Source organism: Rhamphochromis sp. 'chilingali' (assembly GCF_963969265.1).
Source record: "Rhamphochromis sp. 'chilingali' genome assembly, chromosome: 3".
NCBI classification, from domain to species: Eukaryota; Metazoa; Chordata; class Actinopteri; order Cichliformes; family Cichlidae; genus Rhamphochromis; species Rhamphochromis sp. 'chilingali'.
The window spans coordinates 12,425,943-12,448,029 of NC_137931.1; the positions used below are offsets into that span (position 1 = coordinate 12,425,943).

Here is a 22,087-nt window from a genome sequence, read left to right on the forward strand (position 1 = left end):
AATATTCCAGAAACTCGCTTTGCCAATCCGATCAGCTGTTCATAACACATCCTATGTTGGAATAGACGTCAGCGTGAACTTTCCCATGTTTGCGATTACCTGCCCGAAACCGGAAGTGACGTCATTTTCACGGAAATGTAGTTTTTTTTAACCATGGTGTTTTTAAAAGTTATCTTTGACTTTCTGAGTCGTTTCTGGGATACTTAGAACTCATATTGCACTGCTGGAAATATTTTATTTTGATGCATATGCTGCTTTTTTGCAAATTTGCACTAAAATATTTATTTTCGTTTTTCCTGCAGTATATAAAAATTGGTGTATTTCAAAAATAAAACTATGAAAACACTCAAAATAAATTTCCTGTGGTGGGAAACTATTTTGTGCAACCTTTTTGTATTTACAGTTTTGAGGGATAAGCCTCTTAAATGTCTCTAACTAGAAATATATGTTAAAAAAACAAAAACGATTTTCAATATTTTTGTAGTTTATTGCATTTTTTTGCAATTTATGTAATTACTATGCACTTAATGCAGAGATATTATTAAAATTTGGGCTGTAATGGTTGCATTGATGTATAGCAACTTGAAATGCTCCCAAAAATGGCACTACAACATGTAAAAAAATAATATAAGCTCTGGTGGACTTGGTTCTATGGTAGGTCTTAAAGGGTTAAGCCCTGTGCTTTCCTTTGCCCTTTGTTGCGTCATACCTCCTCATGTGTTTTAAGTCTCCCTGTGTTTCTGGTTTTGGTGTTAATTCCAGTTCCACATTTCTAGTGTTCTTTTCTTAGTTCTTCTCAAGGTTTTTGGCTTGTTTATTTCATGTGAGTCACGTTTATGGAGAAGTTTCCCCAGAAAAAAAAGCTGCCGTTGTAAGTTATATATCCCTGTTTGAGTCCTGCATTTTGGGTCCAATCCTGCCTGCCACATAGCTTCACATGACACAAAAGATGGGCACACTGTGGTCATAAAGGGCTGGACAAGAGACAATATGTCACGGTCCGCTGTGACGGACCGAGTGGAGAATGCGTGTAATGGACCCAGGTGCGTACACGAGTGAGCAGACGGGAGTGAGCTTTAACAGAAGGCGAGCCTTTAATATGGCTGAAAACAAGGTGTACAAATACAGCAGGGATAACGTGGCTAAACAGAAACCTAAACTGGGAACAAACGATGGTGAGGCTATGGCTTGGAAGACAACAGACCAGGCATGGGAACACGGAGGGTGGGAACACAGATGACGCGACGCAGACTGTATGAAACACAGAGACTAAATACACATGAGGGATGATCAGGGGAAGTGACCACACATGGGAACGCAGCTGACACACATGAACTTAACGACAGGACAGGAGGAGTAAAACTGAATACACTGACAGTGAATGCAGGCCTTCAAAGTAAAACAGGAAACATGAGACATGAACCGGGGAGACGTAGTACAGGGGGAGGTGACATAACTGACAGCATGAACTTGACAGTACAAGACACACAGAGATAAACACACGAAGGGCAAGGGAGACGTAATGCAGGGGTGATATATACAAATGGCTGGACTAGCTTAGAGAACCTAAAAAAATAATAAACATCAAAATAGGCTAAGCATAACACACTGGGTCACACGACCCAGGACCATGACACCACCCCCCCACCAAGGGCTGGCTCCAGACAGCCCTAAACCAAAAGAAACAGACCACCAAGCCCAGGCGGGCGGCGGGGGACCAGGACGGAGGGACCAGAACAAGAAAGAAAAAACAGCCAACAAAAAACACTGGAGCACGTGACAACAGTCCAAACATAGCTCAGGGGGCTGGCCCGGAGGGCGGCAACACACCAGCCCACAGTTTATGAGTTCAGGCGGCCGACCCGGGGGTTGGCAACCCAACAGGCCACGCCATCTCCCATCAGGAGGCCGTCCATGCGGGAGGCAGTGGCGGTGCAGTTCAGGAGGCCGACCCGGAGCCCACAGGCACAAGAGTTCAAGGGTCACACGGTCGGGGGGGCGACCAGGCGGGCGCCACAGGTCACAGAGCCGGTCAGGAGGCCAGCCGTGCGGAAGGCAACGGCGGTGGCGAAGGGGACGGCGAAGCAGCTCAGGGGGCCGACCGCGCGGAAAGCAGCAGTGGCTCTCCAGTGTCAGGCGCACTGGCCGAGGCCCGGTGGGCACAGGACCAGTCGAGGCAGGACCAGACGGTGGCGTGCCACCCACAGGCGACGGAGCCGGACCAGGCGGTGGCGTGGCAGCCACAGGCAACGGAGCCGGACCAGGCGGTGGCGTGGCAGCCACAGGCAACGGAGCCGGACCAGGCGACGGTGAAGCAGGAGCTGACGCAGAGGTTGGACCAGGCGATGGCGAAGCAGGAGCTGACGCAGAGGTTGGACCAGGCGATGGCGAAGCAGGAGCTGACGCAGAGGTTGGACCAGGCGACGGCGAAGCAGGCGCTGAGGCTGGGCCAGGCGAAGCAGGAGCCGAGGCTGGGCCAGGCGAAGCAGGAGCCGAAGCCGGACCAGGCGAAGCAGGAGCAGAAGCCGAAGCCGGACCAGGCGAAGCAGAAGCAGAAGCCGAAGCCGGATCAGGCGAAGCAGAAGAAGAAGCTGAAGCCGGATCAGGCGAAGCAGAAGCCGAGGCTGGACCAGGCGACGGCGAAGCAGGCGCTGAGGCTGGACCAGGCGATGGCGGGGCCGGACCAGGCGATGGCGGGGCCGGACCAGGCGATGGCGAGGCAGGACCAGGCGAGGCAGGACCAGGCGAAGCACAGGCAGAAGCTGGACTAGGCGAGGATGAAGACTCTGATGAAGCTGGACCAGGTGGAGCACAGGCAGAAGCAGAGGCCGGACCAGGCGTAGCAGAAGCAGAAGATGGCTGGATGGGCGGCTCGGGCCCCCCAGCAGACGTGGCATAGTGCTGGACGGGCGGCTCGGGCCCCCCGGCAGACGTGGCATGAGGCTGGACGGGCTCCTCGGGCCCTCTAGCTGACGAGGCATGAGGCTGGTGTGGTTCTCCTGAACTACCAGCTGACGAGGAAGGCTGCTGGACGGGTTCCTCGGGCCCTCCAGCTGACGAGGCGTGAGGCCGGACGGGCTCCTTGGGCTCTCCAGCTGACATGGAAGGTTGCTGAACGGGCCCCTCGGACCCTCCAGCGGAGACAGGCGGCCGGACGGGCCCCTCGGACACTCCAGCGGAGACAGGCGGCCGGATGGGCTCCTCGGGCCCTCCAGCCGACGTGGCTTGAGGCCGAATGGGCTCCTCGGGCCCTCCAGCTGACATGGCTTGAGGCTGGACGGGCTCCTCGGGCCCTCCAGCTGACGTGGCATGAGGCTGGACGGGCTCCTCGGGCCCTCCAGCTGACGAGGCATGAGGCTGGTGTGGTTCTCCTGAACCACCAGCTGACGAGGAAGGCTGCTGGACGGGCCCCTCGGACCCTCCAGCGGAGACAGGTGGCCGGACGGGCCCCTCGGACCCTCCAGCTGACGAGGCATGAGGCTGGTGTGGTTCTCCTGAACCACCAGCTGACATGGAAGGTTGCTGAACGGGCCCCTCGGACCCTCCAGCGAAGACAGGCGGCCGGACGGGCCCCTCGGACCCTCCAGCGGAGACAGGCGGCCGGACGGGCCCCTCGGACCCTCCAGCGGAGACAGGCGGCCGGACGGGCCCCTCGGACACTCCAGCGGAGACAGGCGGCCGGATGGGCTCCTCGGGCCCTCCAGCCGACGTGGCTTGAGGCCGAATGGGCTCCTCGGGCCCTCCAGCTGACATGGCTTGAGGCTGGACGGGCTCCTCGGGCCCTCCAGCTGACGTGGCATGAGGCTGGACGGGCTCCTCGGGCCCTCCAGCTGACGAGGCATGAGGCTGGTGTGGTTCTCCTGAACCACCAGCTGACGAGGAAGGCTGCTGGACGGGCCCCTCGGACCCTCCAGCGGAGACAGGTGGCCGGACGGGCCCCTCGGACCCTCCAGCTGACGAGGCATGAGGCTGGTGTGGTTCTCCTGAACCACCAGCTGACATGGAAGGTTGCTGAACGGGCCCCTCGGACCCTCCAGCGAAGACAGGCGGCCGGACGGGCCCCTCGGACCCTCCAGCGGAGACAGGCGGCCGGACGGGCCCCTCGGACCCTCCAGCGGAGACAGGCGGCCGGATGGGCTCCTCGGGCCCTCCAGCCGACGTGGCGTGAGGCCGGATGGGCTCCTCGGGCCCTCCAGCCGACGTGGCGTGAGGCCGGATGGGCTCCTCGGGCCCTCCAGCCGACGTGGCGTGAGGCTGGACGGGCTCCTCGGGCCCTCCAGCTGACATGGCTTGAGGCTGAACGGGCTCCTCGGGCCCTCCAGCTGACATGGCTTGAGGCTGTACAGGCTCCTCGGACCCTCCGGCTGGAAGAGACGGCTGAAGCAGAAGGCAGTCTGAGGCAGAGAGAAAGCTCACGCCATTCCTAGCAGGCTGAGAAGCAGCCTGTACAGCTGACGTGGAAGGAAGCTGAACGGGCTCCTCGGGCCCTCCAGCTGACGAGGCATGAGGCTGAACGGGCTCCTCGGGCCCTCCAGCTGGAAGAGACGGCTGAAGCAGAAGGCAGTCTGAGGCGGAGAGAAAGCTCACGCCATTCCTAGCAGGCTGAGAAGCAGCCTGTACAGCCGACGTGTGGTCCCCTTTCGCTGTCTCGTGAACCTGGGCTTCATGTGGCGCGACTGTGAGAGCAACGCTAGAAAAAATCCTGGATCCTACAGAGTCAGGAATATGGTCTATGGTTTCGTTGTGTGCTCCTTCAAAGCAGTCACACACAGGTCTTTCAGCTCTGGAGCCCAATTCCGTTATAGTCTCCGGCCTCGGCAAATCAATGCTCGTCTCACTCTGCTTCATAGAAGGGACGTGAGGCACGAAAACGCAGTCACTCACCGGAGTCAATGCGGTGCAACGGCGGCGCCGGCGCCGCCCCCTTCTGGTAGCTGGCGCGATGGGCGCTGATGGCACCAATGCAGAGGGTGGCGTAGCGGCGATCTCCCCGTCTTCCGCCCACATCCTTGCCAGAAATGAGGCAGGCGAAGTGAAGTCTAAGCGGATTGGAGACGGCGAGCGGCTGGTAGGCTGTGCAGCAGGTGAGAGGTCCTCCTCCGGGATGAGCCAGGGCTTCCACCGGAGCTCATCCTCCCGATAAGCCCGTAACACCTGCTGCCGCTCTTCCTCGCCAAAGTCTATGGCCTCCGTCGTCTCCGTGCGCCACGCCGTGCGGCCAGACCGTGGTGAAGACGCGGACGCCGACGAGGCGCGAGCGGAAGGTGTGTCGGTGGCGAGCCTCACCGTTCCGACTGCAACAAGATGGCGGCGCGCACGGGTGCAGCGGCTCTTAGCTCTCCAGTTTGGTGCTCGTTTTTACTTTTAATGTGGATATTTTTGAATGTTTGCAACGCCGCCATCTCTTACAGTTGCCAGAACCTAATTGATCTAGGTTTTAAATATAGTTTGTCTGTTTCTGGCGACTATCAGCGAACACACAACATCCTGGTGGAGATAGCGAGACCGCCAGGGTCACCGTGGATGGTCTGCCCGCCCAGCAAGCGTAGAAGGCGACGGAGGGAAAGAAAGCAGAAGAGGGGATGCCGGTCGGGCTCAGACGCTAGGCTACGCAAACATCCACACCGGCCAGCACTTCCGAGCCTTTTCCTATCGAACGCCAGATCCATCACCCACAAACTTGACGAATTGGAGCTACAGATAGCCAACACAAGCTTTGCATGTAACTGCAGCATTATTCTTATTACGGAGACGTGGCTTCACCCGCTGATTCCCGACGCTGCAGTCGAGTTAGCAGGCCGCACGCTACACCGGCATGACAGAAACAGCAACTCAGGTAAAAGCAGAGGAGGGGGGCTATGTGTTTACGTGCATAACGAGTGGTGTTGTAACAGCAGGATCATTCACACACACTGTTCTCCTGATTTGGAGGTTCTGGCAGTCTCGTGCAGACCTTTTTACATCCCGAGGGAGTTTACAGTAGTTATTGTGATAGCTGTTTATATACCGCCGGATGCTAACGTTAGCACGGCTCTCAGCCTCTTGCTCAACACCATAAACAAACAACAGCTTGCCCACCCCGATGGGGTTTTTATTGTCGCCGGCGACTTTAACAAAGCGTGCCTAAAGACTGTGCTTCCTAAATTTGTCCAGTTCGTGGACTTTGCTACGAGAGGAGAACACACTTTGGACCATGTCTATTCAAACATCAGGCATGCTTTCAGAGCGACACCCCTCCCCCACCTGGCTGGATCTGACCACCTCTGCATGTCCCTCACCCCCACCTACACCCCCCTGCTGAGAAAAACAAAGCCCCAGACAAAGACAATAAAAACCTGGCCTGAAGGAGCCCTTTCTCAACTGCAGGACTGCTTCTCAACAACTGTATGGGATTTATTCTCCAGCCACAACCTCCAGGAGTACACGGACACTGTACTCTCGTACATCAGGAACTGTGTTGACAATGTCACCGTCAACAAAAGGGTCAGGGTGTTTCCAAATCAAAAACCCTGGATGAATAGCGAAGTGCAATCCCTCCTAAAAAGCCGCAACACTGCCTTCAAGTCAGGGGACAGGGCTGCGTATAGGGCGGCCAGGGCAGACCTGAGTAGAGGCATCAGGAAAGCTAAGGCTGCCTATAGGAGGAGGATTGAAGATCACTTTGCTGACAACGACCCCAGAAAAATGTGGCAGGGGATCAATCACATTACCAACTACAGAAGCAATAACCAGGCAACATCTAGGACTGATGCCTCACTGGCTGAGGATCTAAACCGTTTCTTCGCCCCCTTTGAGACGACCAAGCCCTCAGCTGCCACACCACTTCCACCCGCCCCCAGCACTGGCACACTAACACTTAGGGAGCACCAAGTGAGGTGTGTTCTAAGGTCAGTGAATCCCAGGAAGGCGGCAGGTCCTGATGGAATACATGGAAAGGTTCTCAGAGCATGTGCTGACAAACTGACCGGAGTCTTCACTAAAATCTTCAACCTTTCCTTGTCATCAAACACCGTCCCGCCCTGCCTCAAAACCTCCACCATCATCCCCATCGCCAAGAAGACAGCTGTGGCCAGCCCAAATGACTACAGGCCTGTTGCACTTACGCCTGTAGTGATGAAGTGCTTTGAGAGACTGGTCTGTCAGCACATCAGGGCCGGTCTGCCTCCCACTCTGGACCCCCACCAATTTGCCTACAGGACAAATCGTTCCACCGAGGACGCTATCACCATAGCGCTCCACACTGCGCTGAGTCACCTGGAGCACCGAGGAAGCTATGTGAGAATGCTCTTTCTGGACTTCAGCTCAGCATTCAATCATATCATCCCGGAGATCCTGGTCCAGAAACTGTCTCACCTGGGACTCTCCACCCCCATCTGCCTCTGGATCAAGGACTTCCTGACAAATAGACCACAGTCTGTCAGACTCGGCCCCCACCGGTCCAGCACCATCACACTCAGCACCGGGTCTCCACAAGGATGTGTTTTGAGTCCCCTCCTGTTTACGCTCTACACATCCGACTGCTCCCCTACCCATCTCTCAAACACCATCATAAAGTTCGCGGATGACACCACAGTGGTTGGACTCATCTCAAGGGGGGATGAGTCGGACTACAGAGATGAGGTCAACAGACTGACTGAGTGGTGTTCAGTTAACAACCTCCAACTGAACACCACGAAAACTAAAGAACTTATCTTGGACTTCAGGAAGGGCAGAGCAGACCCGGCCCCACTTTACATTCACGGGAGCTGTGTGGAGAGGGTACACTCCATGAGGTTTCTGGGCGTGCAGATATCTGATGACCTCTCCTGGACTGCAAATACTACAGCGGTGGTTAAAAAGGCCCAGCAGCGTCTCCACTTTCTGAGAGTGCTCAGGAGGAGCAACCTGGAGGAGAGGCTGCTGGTGACATTTTACAGAGCCACCATAGAGAGCATCCTAACGTACGGCATAACAACATGGTATGCAGGGTGCTCAGCTGCAGACAGGAAAGTACTGCAGAGGGTCATCAACACAGCCCAGAAGATCACTGGCTGCTCTCTGCCCAGCCTGGAGGTCACTGCAAACTCTCGGTACCTCAGCAGAGCTGGCAATATCATCAAGGACCACTCTCACCCCAGCAACCAACTGTTTGAACTATTACTGTCAGGCCGACGGTACAGGTCACATAAAACCAGGACAAACAGATTCAGGGATAGCTTCTTTCCCAGAGCTATCACCGTAGTAAATAAGCACAAAAACAATTGAACCTATTCCATACCGTCACTGTCATTATATTATGCTGCTATTCATACTGTCATTATATTAATGCTGCTATCCTGTATATATTGTACATACTATTGTTTGAGTACTTACGATTGTTTTTTTTGTACTTTTTATATTTTACATTTATATTTATTATTGAAACTTGCACCAAGGGAGTGGCACTCCAATTTCGTTGTACTCTGTACAATGACAATAAAGGCTATTCTATTCTATTCTATTCTATTCTAACTGCTTCCGGCTCGCGAAGCAGCGGGGAAACGGGACAACAGCAGGGCTCTGGCGGCACAGCCCGCACACTAGGCAGCCGTGGCTGCGGACGGAGTCTGAGAGCGGTGACGAGAAGGTCAGTGATCAGCGGGTGTAGTGCCTCCCATAGCCAGGGAAACACAGACATGCATACTCCCACTTGGCGGGCTAACTCCTCCCGTTCCTCCTCTTCGGAGCACCGCAGCCATTTACCACAGAGCGACTCCACCGTCTGGATGATCTCCCTCTCATGCGTCGCTGGGTCCGGCATGGTCGCGTCGTACTGTCACGGTCCGCTGTGACGGACCGAGTGGAGAATGCGTGTAATGGACCCAGGTGCGTACACGAGTGAGCAGACGGGAGTGAGCTTTAACAGAAGGCAAGCCTTTAATATGGCTGAAAACAAGGTGTACAAATACAGCAGGGATAACGTGGCTAAACAGAAACCTAAACTGGGAACAAACGATGGTGAGGCTATGGCTTGGAAGACAACAGACCAGGCATGGAAACATGGAGGGTGGGAACACAGATGACGCGACGCAGACTGTATGAAACACAGAGACTAAATACACATGAGGGATGATCAGGGGAAGTGACCACACATGGGAACGCAGCTGACACACATGAACTTAACGACAGGACAGGAGGAGTAAAACTGAATACACTGACAGTGAATGCAGGCCTTCAAAGTAAAACAGGAAACATGAGACATAAACCGGGGAGACGTAGTACAGGGGGAGGTGACATAACTGACAGCATGAACTTGACAGTACAAGACACACAGACATAAACACACGAAGGGCAAGGGAGACGTAATGCAGGGGTGATATATACAAATGGCTGGACTACCTTAGAGAACCTAAACAAATAATAAACATCAAAATAGGCTAAGCATAACACACTGGGTCACACGACCCAGGACCATGACACAATACTCAAGAAAGAAACTGAGACACTTAAATGATGCTCAGCTGGTGCAAAGGGGCCCAACATCTGCCAGACAAATTTCTCCTAAATTACACCATCAGCCGAACCTTTGATGTGAGGCAGGAATGGATCCATACCTTCCGACCATCCAAATGTCACAGCAGAAATCTTATCAGGGCAGGCAATGTTTTGTTATGTCACCTGGTGTGGTCTTCTGCTGCTGTTGTCCATCTGCTTCAAGGTTCAGAGATGCTCTTCTGCTTACTTTAGTTATAACATTTTGGGTTTTGGGGGGATTGAGTTGAGTTTGAATTTCAGCATGTGTACATGCCTAAATGCACTGATTTACTGCCTTGTGATTTGCTGATTAGATAATATCATTTTAAAGAACAAATGAAAAATATACTTGGTCAGTTAGACATTTGGTTAGGTTTAGGTATCAAAATTTGGCTACTCAGGTACCCCACATAGTTACTTAGGTTACTTAGGTTACACAGTTTGGGTTGTATATGCACAATTTTACAGCATGTGTTACAAAGCTACAGCCTTTACTAACAATTTTCTACTGGGGATTTTACTTGAGTCTGCCTGTTTGCTTTTTAGGGATTACTAAAGATGATGACAACCTGCACTGATTACTAATTAACTTTAAAAAGTATATAATGTGTGAAGTGTGCTCTAAAACAGTGAAAAAAAGATACTTTTAAATGTTTAAAACATAGTGATATTCATTAGATTAACAAGTTAACTGTACATACTTAGGCTTTTATCTATATTTGGTGCAATTTTATAACCAGGTTTTTCAGAACAGTTCTCTAGGCAAGAAATAAAATGCAAAAACCCTCTAAAAAATAGATTCTGTGTTCAACATAAAAGTTTCCTCTTGACATTATGCATTTTTGCAATTTCACAGCTATTACGAGACAATGTTGTACTGTAACATCTGCAGTTGCTGAATATCAATTGTTACTTTCATCCAAACACGAATCCTTTAACCGCCAGTGAAAGCTCTTCACCACTCAGTGTCAAAGCAGATAATTTTCACCTGTGTGGAAGTGATAGGCTGCTATTTGGGGCCATGCAACGGTTTGTGTCACAGCTCGGCTTTTTAATCACAGTCACTGAAAAAGAAACATACTGTATCTCTATACTGATACTGCAAATTATTCAGTGCTTAATTAGTCATGATCATACTACGTTACCTATGCCAGCGCCTTATGCAGTGTTTCACTTCAATAGTGAATGAAAAGGATTAATGGCAGAGTAATGTGAAGGTGAAAGGCTCCAGTTGTGGAAGTATAGGAAACGCATTGTTGGAAAATGGCACAAAGACAGCAGACAGATATGTCAAAAAGACCATCAAAATCATTTAACTAATAAAGCCAATGTTAGAGTTTTCAAAAGATCTAAAATAAATAGAGGAGCACTATCGAGGCATTGTGGGTGGCCTCCTCCAAAGTTATATACAGTATCAAATGGCATTGTTTTTAGCTATTAGTAACTCCTATCAAAACACAAAGCAAAGACGTTTTACATCTGCTGTCTACACTAATAATTAACCAGGGAATGGCTAGTCAGCTACCTGTGACTTAGCGATGGAACATATATCTTGCATTGGTTGTTCTTTTATGTCCAAGTCAGCTTTATTGTCATCGTAACATACACTGCATACAATATATACAGCTGTTAAAATATCCAATGTGAGCTGCAGAATGTGTCATTAATATCAACTGTTAAACACAGCTCCTTTAACTGATAGCACATTAAAATCAAACGTCCACTACAAAGACGACAATTAACATTTTCTATTTTGATTCTTTAAGTTTTTGTAACTCTTGTCTCTCTTGTCACATGCCATTTCAAACACATCTGTAGTGAGTGGAGAGGGATTGATACTCCCACTACAGACGGCCATTTATATTAGCGCCAATAAATCTGCTTACATGACTAATCTTTGAAGACATGTCGTTCAGAGCCGAGAAAAAATGTCCCCGTTTGAAAGATGCCATTTTTCAAAGCTGCTATGTGTATGTGTGTGTACACAGTCTCTAAGACAAAGGGGGAAAAGCAGTGTGTATGTTGTCTCCCAGACAGTGTGAGTGTGAACATCTTTTCTTTGTGCTTTTTTATTATTTGGACTGATAAACCCACTGAAGAACAAGTTCTGTGTGAGTGAATCCAGACTTTTTCTGCTTCTTTTCCCTTTGCTTTGATCACTTCTGCTTATTGAGTCCTTTCACTTTCTGTTCTTCTTTCATTGGTAGAGGCTTCAGAGGTTATTTTCATTTTTTCGCCTCTTTTCACAAATCCTTTCTCATCCAGGTTTGAGATCACGGTCGTCCTTTGCAAAGTTGAGCTAAGCAAATTAGCTGATACTTGAGTCCCAGAGATATAGACAGTGAACACATTTATCATTTCGTAATTTAAAGGGAAAAAAAGAGACAAAGAGAGGGACAGTGATTCAGATGAAGAGGACCGATTATTATTCTCACTGGCACGCTATCAATCTAGCACAGCCCTCAGTCTTCTTGGCACAGAGATGCTGCATCTATTAGTCAGTATGTGCATTTCCAAGATGCTATTACTGACCCAAAACACAAAACAGGTCACGGCAATACAACGCAGCCGTGCTTTTAATTTGTTTTGATTGGGTGCTGTCAATTCATTTGATTTTGTTCACAGTTTTCTGCAAACAGGGAGCCGGCAATCAGCACTGTAATTATTTTGATAGTCTAGTGTGTGCCTGAGTTGGGGATTATAGGAGATAATGGAAAAACGATGCTTTTTATTTAGTTTTAAGGTTTTAAATTTTATTTATTTTCCTTAATGTAACGCAGCAATCTTTTTTATTTTTTTCCCCCTTGCTCCCAGAAATTGAAATAAGCACACGGCTGGATGAGTGGATGAGTCAGCCAAATACATCATGAATTAGAATGAGATTATAAGGATAAAGAAGTGAATATTTTAACTTGAATAGTATTATAAGGTAAGATGAGGTATAGAAATATGTGATTTATCAACAGTCATGAGAAGCTCTGACAGAATGAAACCTCAAGTTACTGGCAGTTACACTCATAAAAATTAGTCATTGGATGAACTCAATTTGACTGATGGCAGGTTTTCCACGTAATACATTTATTTTGGTTCAACCAAATCTACATACATCATGACAATTTAATTAAATTGAGTCAGTAGAACACAATTTAAAAGGAGAAAAATTACATTAATAAGATGTGAAAGGTTTTGGTTGGTTCAACTCAATACAATGTCATTCATTTGAGCTAGATTTTCTTTCGAATTGAAATGATTATTTTAAGTTCAACTAAATCATAATTTTAATTACCAGAAAACTAATTTAATTATTAAAATAATGACAAAATAAATTTGTTTTTTCAACTCAGTTTTATTCACTTGAATTAAAAGCAGAAACAGAATATTTTGTGAATAAACATACATTTCACATGGTCAAATTAACCTTAACAAAATCAAAGTGCTCACAAAAAAGTGCCTTAGATTTGAAATGAATATCAAATCTGAAAAGCACACACCTTTGTATTACTAGGCAAGACTGAAAACAAACTGGAATTTGTAAAATCCGATTTCACGTAAGAATCATTGTATATATATTTATAGTGACACTTGCAGGTAGGTTTTCAGCAAATTCACAATGATAACCTACTAAACATTGCAATTCACACCATATTATGCCAGTCACTGAACATTTTAAACAACCCAAAAATACTTAAATACAAATATATAATGTATATATATATATATATATATATATATATATATATATATATATATATATATATATATATATATATATATATATATAAAAGATTTTCATTAAGAACATTTTGTGTTACCAAAGGGGAGGTATTTTAATAAAAAAAACCTTTATTTCTCTAATTCAAACTTTTACAAGCTTATAAGAACGGGAACACCAACTTTAAAACACTGGAAGACACCAAACTTGTCAACATTTGTTTTGTCTCTTCGAAAATCCCAAGCGCAATTAAAAGGAAGATGCTGGTTACAACCATTGAATTTTTTTTGAGCTAAATTCTCACAGTCCTTTTATCCATCTATAGTAGTATAGATTAAAGGTTACATCACTCACAACAGAACAGCAGACAAAAATAGACAACTTCTATTTTTCAAAAAAAGGGGAAAAAAAAGGTCACAGTTTGAACAAAAGAGATAAAAAGGCCAAAATCAAATTTTGTGCTGGGGTCTTGTTTGCCTAAGCAAACATCTTCAATTTCATTTGTTGCATTTGTACTGAGCCTTTGTCCATCCAGATTCATTAAATTCTTCTGACATAACTCGAAAGTGTACTTGAGGTCATTTGGATAGCTCAGATCAAGTGCATAAATCAGTCCAAAGAGAACGATGAATGACATGATGACACTACCGAGGTTGTTCATAACTGTAGTACCTTCAATGACAACTGCAACATCCTCTGGCTCCTGAATGCCTTCTCTTCTGATGGTGTAAATACCCATGACAGTTGCTGCAGTGGATCTCAACTGTTCATCCTCAGTGGAGGAGGTCTGAAAAACAGGATGTTTCAGGTTTAAGGGCTCTGTCACTTGGAAGGGGAAATATTATGCAAAACTCAGCTTTGTATCCTTTTGTGCTGAAACATGGGTCTCTACTGCCTCTATAAACACTCCAAACATGAATAAAACCCATCAATCTGTTCTCTATCAATAGTTTGGGCTAAGGTATTATGTACCTCCCTTTGGGAGGGGCTTGAAATAGAGGAGCAGCTCCTCAAGTGTCTATAGGTGCAGGTGTGTGTGTGTGTGTGTGGGGGGGGGGGGGGGGGGGGGGGGGGGCTGGGTCAATTTCCCTTATTTCATGACAATTGGGGACCTTTTGAAACAGCTTGTTTTAGGCACATTATCCCGGAAACCAGAGGATCGCTGTAACGCCAGTGACACTAGTCAGTGTCTCGATGCAATCTGCTGGGTTCCTTATATAGAAGACTTTTTACTAATTGGCATAATTAACTGAATTTCATTGGAGTGTTTACTTTATGAAGTGCCTTGAGATGACTGTTGTTGTGATATACCGCTATATAAATAAACTGAATTTAAACACTGACAGAAAGTGGATGAATGTTTTCTTCACATTTACCGTGTTTATAGAGGCAGTAGATACCTACATGGCAGCCCCAAAAAAATGAACAATTGAATTTTTACTGAATCTGTCCCCTTAAAAGGTGCTCTCCAGTACAAGTTTCAACAATGACTATTAAGAATAATACATATTTCACAATTATATTGTCTTATTTGAATATATGAGCATTTTGCGTGCGATGAACCTAACTCAAATTGAATCTAAAAAAGAAAGTGTGATAAGCGTACCAGATACTCCTTGAACAGTAGGTCTGGATCTTCATTAAAGTAGATCACCAGGCTTTTAAGAGTATGCTCCCTCTTTATGTCGATGTCATCATACTAATGCAAGGGTGGGAAAAAAAGGGTGAAAAAAATGGAATTGATTGATTGCATTTAATTGATGGGTTTATCATTAGTACTGACCAAACTACTGATCGCCATGATATCCTTGATCTTTTGGCCCTTTGCTCCTTTGCTCCCCTCAAAAATTTGCATCAGCTTGTCTGTTAAGTTGTCCAGCTGAGCCAAGAACTTCGCCTGCAGGGGTTTTGTAGTGATCTGCAGGAAGTCTGCATTCACCTGGAAATAAAACATACATAAATATAGTAAACTAGAAGTTTAAATACAGACTGCTGAATCAACACACTGAAAGTTGCTAAACATTTGAACCATCAGTGAAGTTTGTCAAGACCTAAACTGTTTTTAGCTGAGTTTAGGAATATATCGCCACCTGTTGCTTTGGCATGTTCCTAGCAGCGTTTTCCTTCATTTTTGCGTTTACCTGTGGACGGGATTATTTTTTAAAACGAAAACGGAAAATCTCCGTTTTCAAAAATACCTGTGTAAGTGTGGACGTAGCCGAAATCTTTTATAATAATAAATAGGTTTGAACATCACGGGAGTGCGCATTGTGCTGCCTGCAGTTACTCTTCCGGCCACATGGTTCGCTTTTGGTAGCACCCTCAGTAAACTATGTAGTGCTTTTAAAGACACCTCAAAACGATACTTTCTACTAGAAAATGGTATTATATAATAATAAACACAGAATACATAATTTTTAGATTATAAAAAGAAAACAGTAAGAAAGAAGTTAGCTATAGGACATCATCTTTCATTGAGCACAATGGCTAGCTGCTAATAAGCTAGCACACGTTCCGACTTAAAAGTTGGCAGCTACACAATTTCTCCTCTAAAACAAGGCACTTTTGAAAAGACCTGGCTATATTGTCAAAAAAAATAGTATTCAAGCAGAGAAGAGAATGGTAGCACCACCAAAAGTTCAAAAAACAACTGTTACAAGCTTCTATGATAAATAGCATTGCCATAGATTTAGCTGATAAAGAAATACACAATTGGATATATGAAAAAATAATATTTTACCTTACCTGAAGGTGTAGTTTTATCCAAAAAGTACAGAAAGGCCAAGAGCAGCTGCATTCATTTAGGTGATCCTGAAAGAGCGCAAAATTTTCAAAGAAGGCGGACCGTTGTGTAACTCAATAACTTTGTGTTCTTGTAACAAAGACTGCTTTGAGAGAAAATAATTTAGGTTCACCACACGAATAATAATTGCAGTAATGCTGGAGTGCTACATTTGCGTTGAATGAGATTAAAAAAAATGTTTAAGCTTAAAGAGGGGCTTGAATTTATTTCTTTGAGTTTACAAATACTTAATTGCAAAAATGTACTCCTCCTACCCCCAGTGCCCCAACAAACTCATTCATTTTGTGTTCAGAATCAGCCTCTGCTGGTTTAGAATAATTTTAGGTTTACACAAAGAAAATCAAATTAATTTGGTATTTTTTAATTACATTTATGAACAACTAACAAAATTTGTATGTGTTCTTTGAAAGGAGGACCTGAATCTGTTTTTTGAGTGTAGGTGCATATTTAAACCTCTATACTGATTTCTCTCTCTCTTTTTATTTTTTATATAGCATACACAAATGGAAATACAAGGACAGTAAGGCCACATTGTAGATAATACATCTTCCATCAAATCAAATATCATTTTGTTCATCCTCCAGGAAATGCCTGCCTACTTTTGCCACATGATCCCACCAGGAGGAACCCGAGGATCCAAGGATTTTATCCTGTTGTTGCCTAGCCTGTAGAGGTCTGTACGTCCCTCCATTAATATGCCTCCCCAGACCAGAAGTTACTTGATACTTACTCAAATGGTGGAGAGTCCCAGATTTAAGCCCTATGGATTGACCTTTGTCCTTTAGATGCAGATGGACCACCGAGTCTTGTCCCGTCAAGGTGGCTCTTCTATGTTGTGCCATGCGTTTATGAAGTGGCAAGGTCACTCCTTTGAGGACACCAATGTTCACATTTTGGACAGAGAAGATGGTTTGAAAGAATAGTGAAAGAAGCAATCTACGTCCACTGTGAGCGACCATCTTTGAACAGAGGCGGTGGTTTATGACACCAACTGTCTGCCATCTATAATCCAGTTTTGAGATCCCTTCCCAGACGCCTTAACCCCTACTCATGTCCTGGGCCTTTTGACCTCAGGAAATCACATGATAGGGTTTCCCCTCAGGCTGTGCTTTCATCTGTGAAAAGGGCACCGGTGATGGACCTGCGAGATCTGGTATTCTATGGCAAATGCAAGTCGGCTTCACTGTGCCGGGGAGTGAGCACAGGGACCACTACAGGACGTCGGGCTCACAGGCCACCTCATGAAGTCTATTTCTGATTATTTGATCAGAGACATTCACAGCAGTGACCTGCTGGAGGTCATTTTGTAGAGTGCTGGCAGTGCTTATACTGCTCCTCCTTGCACAAAGCAGCAGATACCTGTGTTGCTCATGGGCTAGGGATCTTCTATGGCCCTGTCAGATAGACGGTAGGTAGTAGTCTCTTTGTACATAAGGCCATGTTCAACAGGAGCATCCACCATTATAATAGAATATATTTTACAAATGAGGAAAAGCACAATATAGCCCCTTTAAAGTTCACCTCTTCTTCAAAATAAGACTTTCCTATTTCTATCTATTTCTATTTCTATTTTTTTAAATTCCCGACACCTCAATTAGTGGTGATGGGATATTCCGTATCCATAGCAGCTCCACTTATGTGATCAAGGCTGACAAAAACAGGTATGCTTTTGTATAAAAGCTTTCTTTGTGCAAGTTAACCGTAAATCGTCCGAAAAGCTTGATTTTCCCTTTTGAATCATGGCTGTGAATATCAGCAGGGATTAGGAGTCCACACTGGACTCGGGGATTCTCATGTTTATTCCTGTTTTATTCATCCTCCGTGACTTTGGTTTTCCAACAACCCCATGCATGCACTTAAACATCGTCAGAATGGAAAGAAAGTGTACACCCTCAGCGCAACGGCAGCCGGGGACGGACTCACTGAATAATTGAGTCCACAGAGATTGAAGGACTTCCTGAAGCCCCACTCCAAACAGACAGAAACACCTATTTTTGTGGCAGGGCCACTTACTTACGAGGAACACAAACAAGCACACACAGAGATTCACTAACACGGATGCACACACATACATATCTAGCTATTCATCTGTCCATGATTAATACACACATGCAGGGAAAAAACATCAAAGGCTCCAACCCTCTTCAGAAGAGACTCTTAGACTCAAAAAGGGAACATTGTGTTTCCCTCCCTCTGCTTCTCATTTCATTTCTGTTAAATATCCACTGCTCATTTTTGCTTTATGCACTGTTGAGAATGTTTGTAAATCTGTTACGGGTTACTTGGCAATATCTCCATGTTAAAAAGTTTGATTCTAGAGTGGAGATGCATTTACAGCTGCAGCAATGTTATTTCACTGGATTTAACCACGATTTAGCTTCTCGGTGAGCTGGCCGTGTAAAATAAATATCTAGCATTCAAAATTGAGTATACTCTTCTTAATTTAAGTCATTCAAGTGCCTCAAAGAAAATCACACAAATATTGGAGTGAAAAGCAAAAACAAACTTTGTGATCATATGGTGGTTTTCAGTCGCATAGTTAAGAAGTATTTCACTTGATGTCATGCATATTTATGTGTATTTATTGGGCACATCAAAACTAAAGAACCTTACTGATGCAGTGAGATATATTTGAGTTTGAGTATGTCTGACTTACAAAGTTAGACCATTGGTCAATCAAATATTAAAGGTCTACCATGAGCTTTGAGAAATAAAGCCTAAATTGCAAAACGGGCACATTGCTGGCCCCCCTTTGGGCCTTCAGACCTGCCTTGATTTCCTCATGGCCCAGATTCAGCAAAGTGCTGAATACCTTCCTTAGAAATGTTGGTCTTTACTGACATGACAACACCACAGTGCTGCAGATTTGTTGGCTGTCCATCAGTGAATTCCACCACAAAAGATCTCACCAGATTGAGATCTAGTGACTGTGGAGGGCATTCGAATACACTCAACTCATTGTCATGTTCAAGAAAAAAGTTTGAGATTTGATTTGTGCAATTGTTCAAATTTGGTGAGAATGTGAGAACTGTAACCTAAGTTCGGAGCTGACAGGAGCGCCATTCGGTGCGGTCTTCTGCTGATGTAGCCAGTCTGCGTCAAAGTTTGACATGTGCAATCAGAGATGCTCTTCTCCATATGTTTACGTTGGTTGTAACGAGTGTTCATTTCAGTTTCTGTTGTCTTCCTACCAGCTCAACACAATCTGCCAAACTGATTTCTGTCATCAACTAGGCATTTTCTGTTCAGGCAAGTGCCACTCACTGGAACTTATTTTCAGACCATTCTCTGGTTTTGTGGGAGAATCCCAGTACATCAGCAGCCTGTCTGGCACCAACAACAGTTCAAAGTCACTTAAATCACCTTTGGTGCCCTTTTGGTTCCCATTCTGATGCTCAGTTTAAACTTCAGCAGGTCTTATTGACTATGTCCACATGACTAAGTCCATTGAGTTGCTGCCATTTGACTGGCTGATTAGACATTTGCACTAGCCAGAAGCTGCAGAGGTGTACCAACTTAAATGATCAGTCAGTGTAGCCAGCAAAAACAGCACACCAAATGGTAAGAAAAAAATGCATCACGGACAAGAACTGTAAGACAGTCTGACAAAAGTTGGTTGATATGGCAAGCATGGGCTGGCTAACTAAAAGGATGAGATAAAGGTGAGAAGGAGGAGGAAGAAAGTCCAATGAACCTGACAGGAGCCAGCTAATTAAATGATAAAAATAAACCTGGACTGACACACCGTGACAGTCCTTCAGAGTGCTGAAGGACTGTCACCTTAAAATTTACCGGTGGCAAGCACTGCAACAAGTTGTCAAAAAATAAAGTCAGAACAACCTGCTCTGAACTCTCATCAGTACACCTCAAGATCCCTGGCGCTGCAATCATTTTAACATCACAGAGAATGTAAATCAATTCTGCACACAATGACGACGAGTTTAAAAAAAAATCAGCACGAGGCCTCTGTATTTGTTGACGACACACAACACAAGTGAAAACTAAAATAGGACACACTCAAGGCTCATTTGTGAGATCCTCAATTTTCTTGATTTCAGTGTTTCTAAAGCCGTCCCCGCCATTGTTTATGGAGCTAATCTCATTCGCATGATCTAGACTTTAATTCACAATGTTGGGCAACAAGACATTGCTTTCATTTCCTCCAGACCTCACAGAAAAGGTGCCTTTTGCTCCCGTCTTTCTGTATGACTAGATTTCAGAGGGCAGAAGTTGACAAGAGTGTGAGCAGTGTTAAGCACTCATGATTTAGAGAAAATAACTGCTCAGGCAGAAAATTCTTTGTTCTCGCGTGTGACAGGGAATCTTTACTTCTTCTTTTTTTTTTTTTTCAGATGTCAAACGTTACTTTAAAGAGCCTTTTAATGTAGTCTCTGCGCGTGGGAGCATGAGTGCAATTTTGTGCACGTCGGTTCGTGCTTTTTTGTAAATGTTCCGCGTTTGACCTTCAATGATGTGACTCATTTTGGGTACCCAGAGAGTGAAGCAAGAAAAAAGTCATAAGAAAAAGGTTATCTGATTGCAGCGCAGAAGGTCACCGTTCTTCTCCTTTTACGCCAAAACAGCTTCATGAGTTAATTCAGGAAAGTAAATGGCATTCACTGTCCTTAATTGCAGTCTCTCATAGTTGAGAATCCGCCGTTTCCTGGCGACATTAGTAATAAAATCCTTTCTGTCTTACATAACTGTCATTTGTGACCTTTTTAAATGGGTGGCACCTGTTGATTCCAGAGGACACGCAAGGTAAACATTTGGCATTTGCACTCTACATCCACCTTTCAAGCTTGGAAACTTTTGATTTACATCTATTTTTTATCTCGTTATAAAAAACATCAAATTTACTTTTATGTGAAGGGAGAACATTAGTTTCACCACTTCTAAAATCAAAATGTTTTGCATTTTCCACAGTTTAAAAAAGACAAACTTATTTGTCTTATACTGCACCTTGGTAGTGGTAGATAACTAGCCGAAGCAAGGTAACTGTTTTCTGATTGGCTGCCCCTCTTAACCGAAAGACTTAAGCAGAAGGTGGGGCTCCTCTGCCTGGATATCAATGTCAAAGTTGGTGATATCATATCAGGTGGTTGTCCCTCTCATTCAAAATGAACCATGTAAGGATTCCTAAAATTTATATGAAAACTCTTTTCTGTTGGTCCCGCTTTTGCTGCCGAAGTGGCCCTGATCCATGGAGGCATGGACTCCAACAGAGCCCTGAAGGCGTGCTGTGGTTAGCAACAGCACCTTTAAGTCAGGGGTGTCCAACTCCAGGCTTCAAGGGCCGGTGTACTGCAGGTTTTAGATGTGTCCTTGATCCAACATAGCTTATTTAAATGCCTAAATTACCTCCTCAACATGTCTTGAAGTTCTCCAGAGGCCTGGTAATGAACTAATCATTTGATTCAGGTGTGTTGACCCAGGGTGATATCTAAAACCTGCAGGACACCGGCACTTGAGGCCTGGAGTTGGACACCCCTGCTTTATGTCCTGTAAGCTGTGAGGTGGGGCTCCATGGATCAGATTATTTGTCCTGCACACCTTCTTCCCTTACTTCGTGGTTCAGTTCAAGTGCCCATTGTTGGGGCTTTTGGTGGTGGGCAAGGGTGAGCAGGGCCACCCTGACTGAGCTGCAGCTATCCAGAACCATATGTAAAAAACGGTGATGCTCTGTGTATTCCGACACTTTTCTATCAGAACCAGAATGAACTTTTTCAACAATTTGAGCTACAGTAGCTCGTCTGATGGATCTGACCGCATGAGCCAGCCTTCACACCCATTAACGTATTAACGAGCCTTGACCCTGCCACTGGTTCACCACTGTTCCTTCCTCGGACCACTTTTAATAGATACCGACCACTGTGGACTGGGAATACCCCACAAGAGCTCCAGTTTATGAGAAGCTCTGATCCAGTCATCTAGCTGTCACTATTGGGCCTTTGTCAAACTAATTTTTACTGCAGATTTGTCTTTGAGGACAAAATATTCACTTGCTCACTGATATCAATGCCATTGGTCATAATCTTATGCCTGATCTGTGTATGTTACAAGTAGCTACTGTTTTTATG

General features: G+C 45.7%; 1 protein-coding gene and 1 long non-coding RNA gene across 3 annotated transcripts in view; one reads left to right on the forward strand and one right to left on the reverse strand.

The window, feature by feature from the left end:
- Positions 1 to 22,087, forward strand: part of LOC308393526 (gamma-aminobutyric acid receptor subunit gamma-3-like) — a 193,582-nt gene that overhangs the window by 85,433 nt on the left and 86,062 nt on the right. The window lies entirely within an intron of this gene.
- On the reverse strand, positions 13,249 to 18,626 carry LOC308393527. 2 transcript variants are annotated; one of them, XR_013970995.1, is made up of 4 exons: positions 15,950 to 18,626; positions 14,988 to 15,143; positions 14,811 to 14,903; positions 13,249 to 13,991 (listed from the first exon to the last, which is right to left on the reverse strand). It is a non-coding gene; the product is annotated as an uncharacterized lncRNA (long non-coding RNA). The 2 variants fall into 2 exon arrangements; XR_013970996.1 differs by having other exon boundaries at positions 14,988 to 18,626.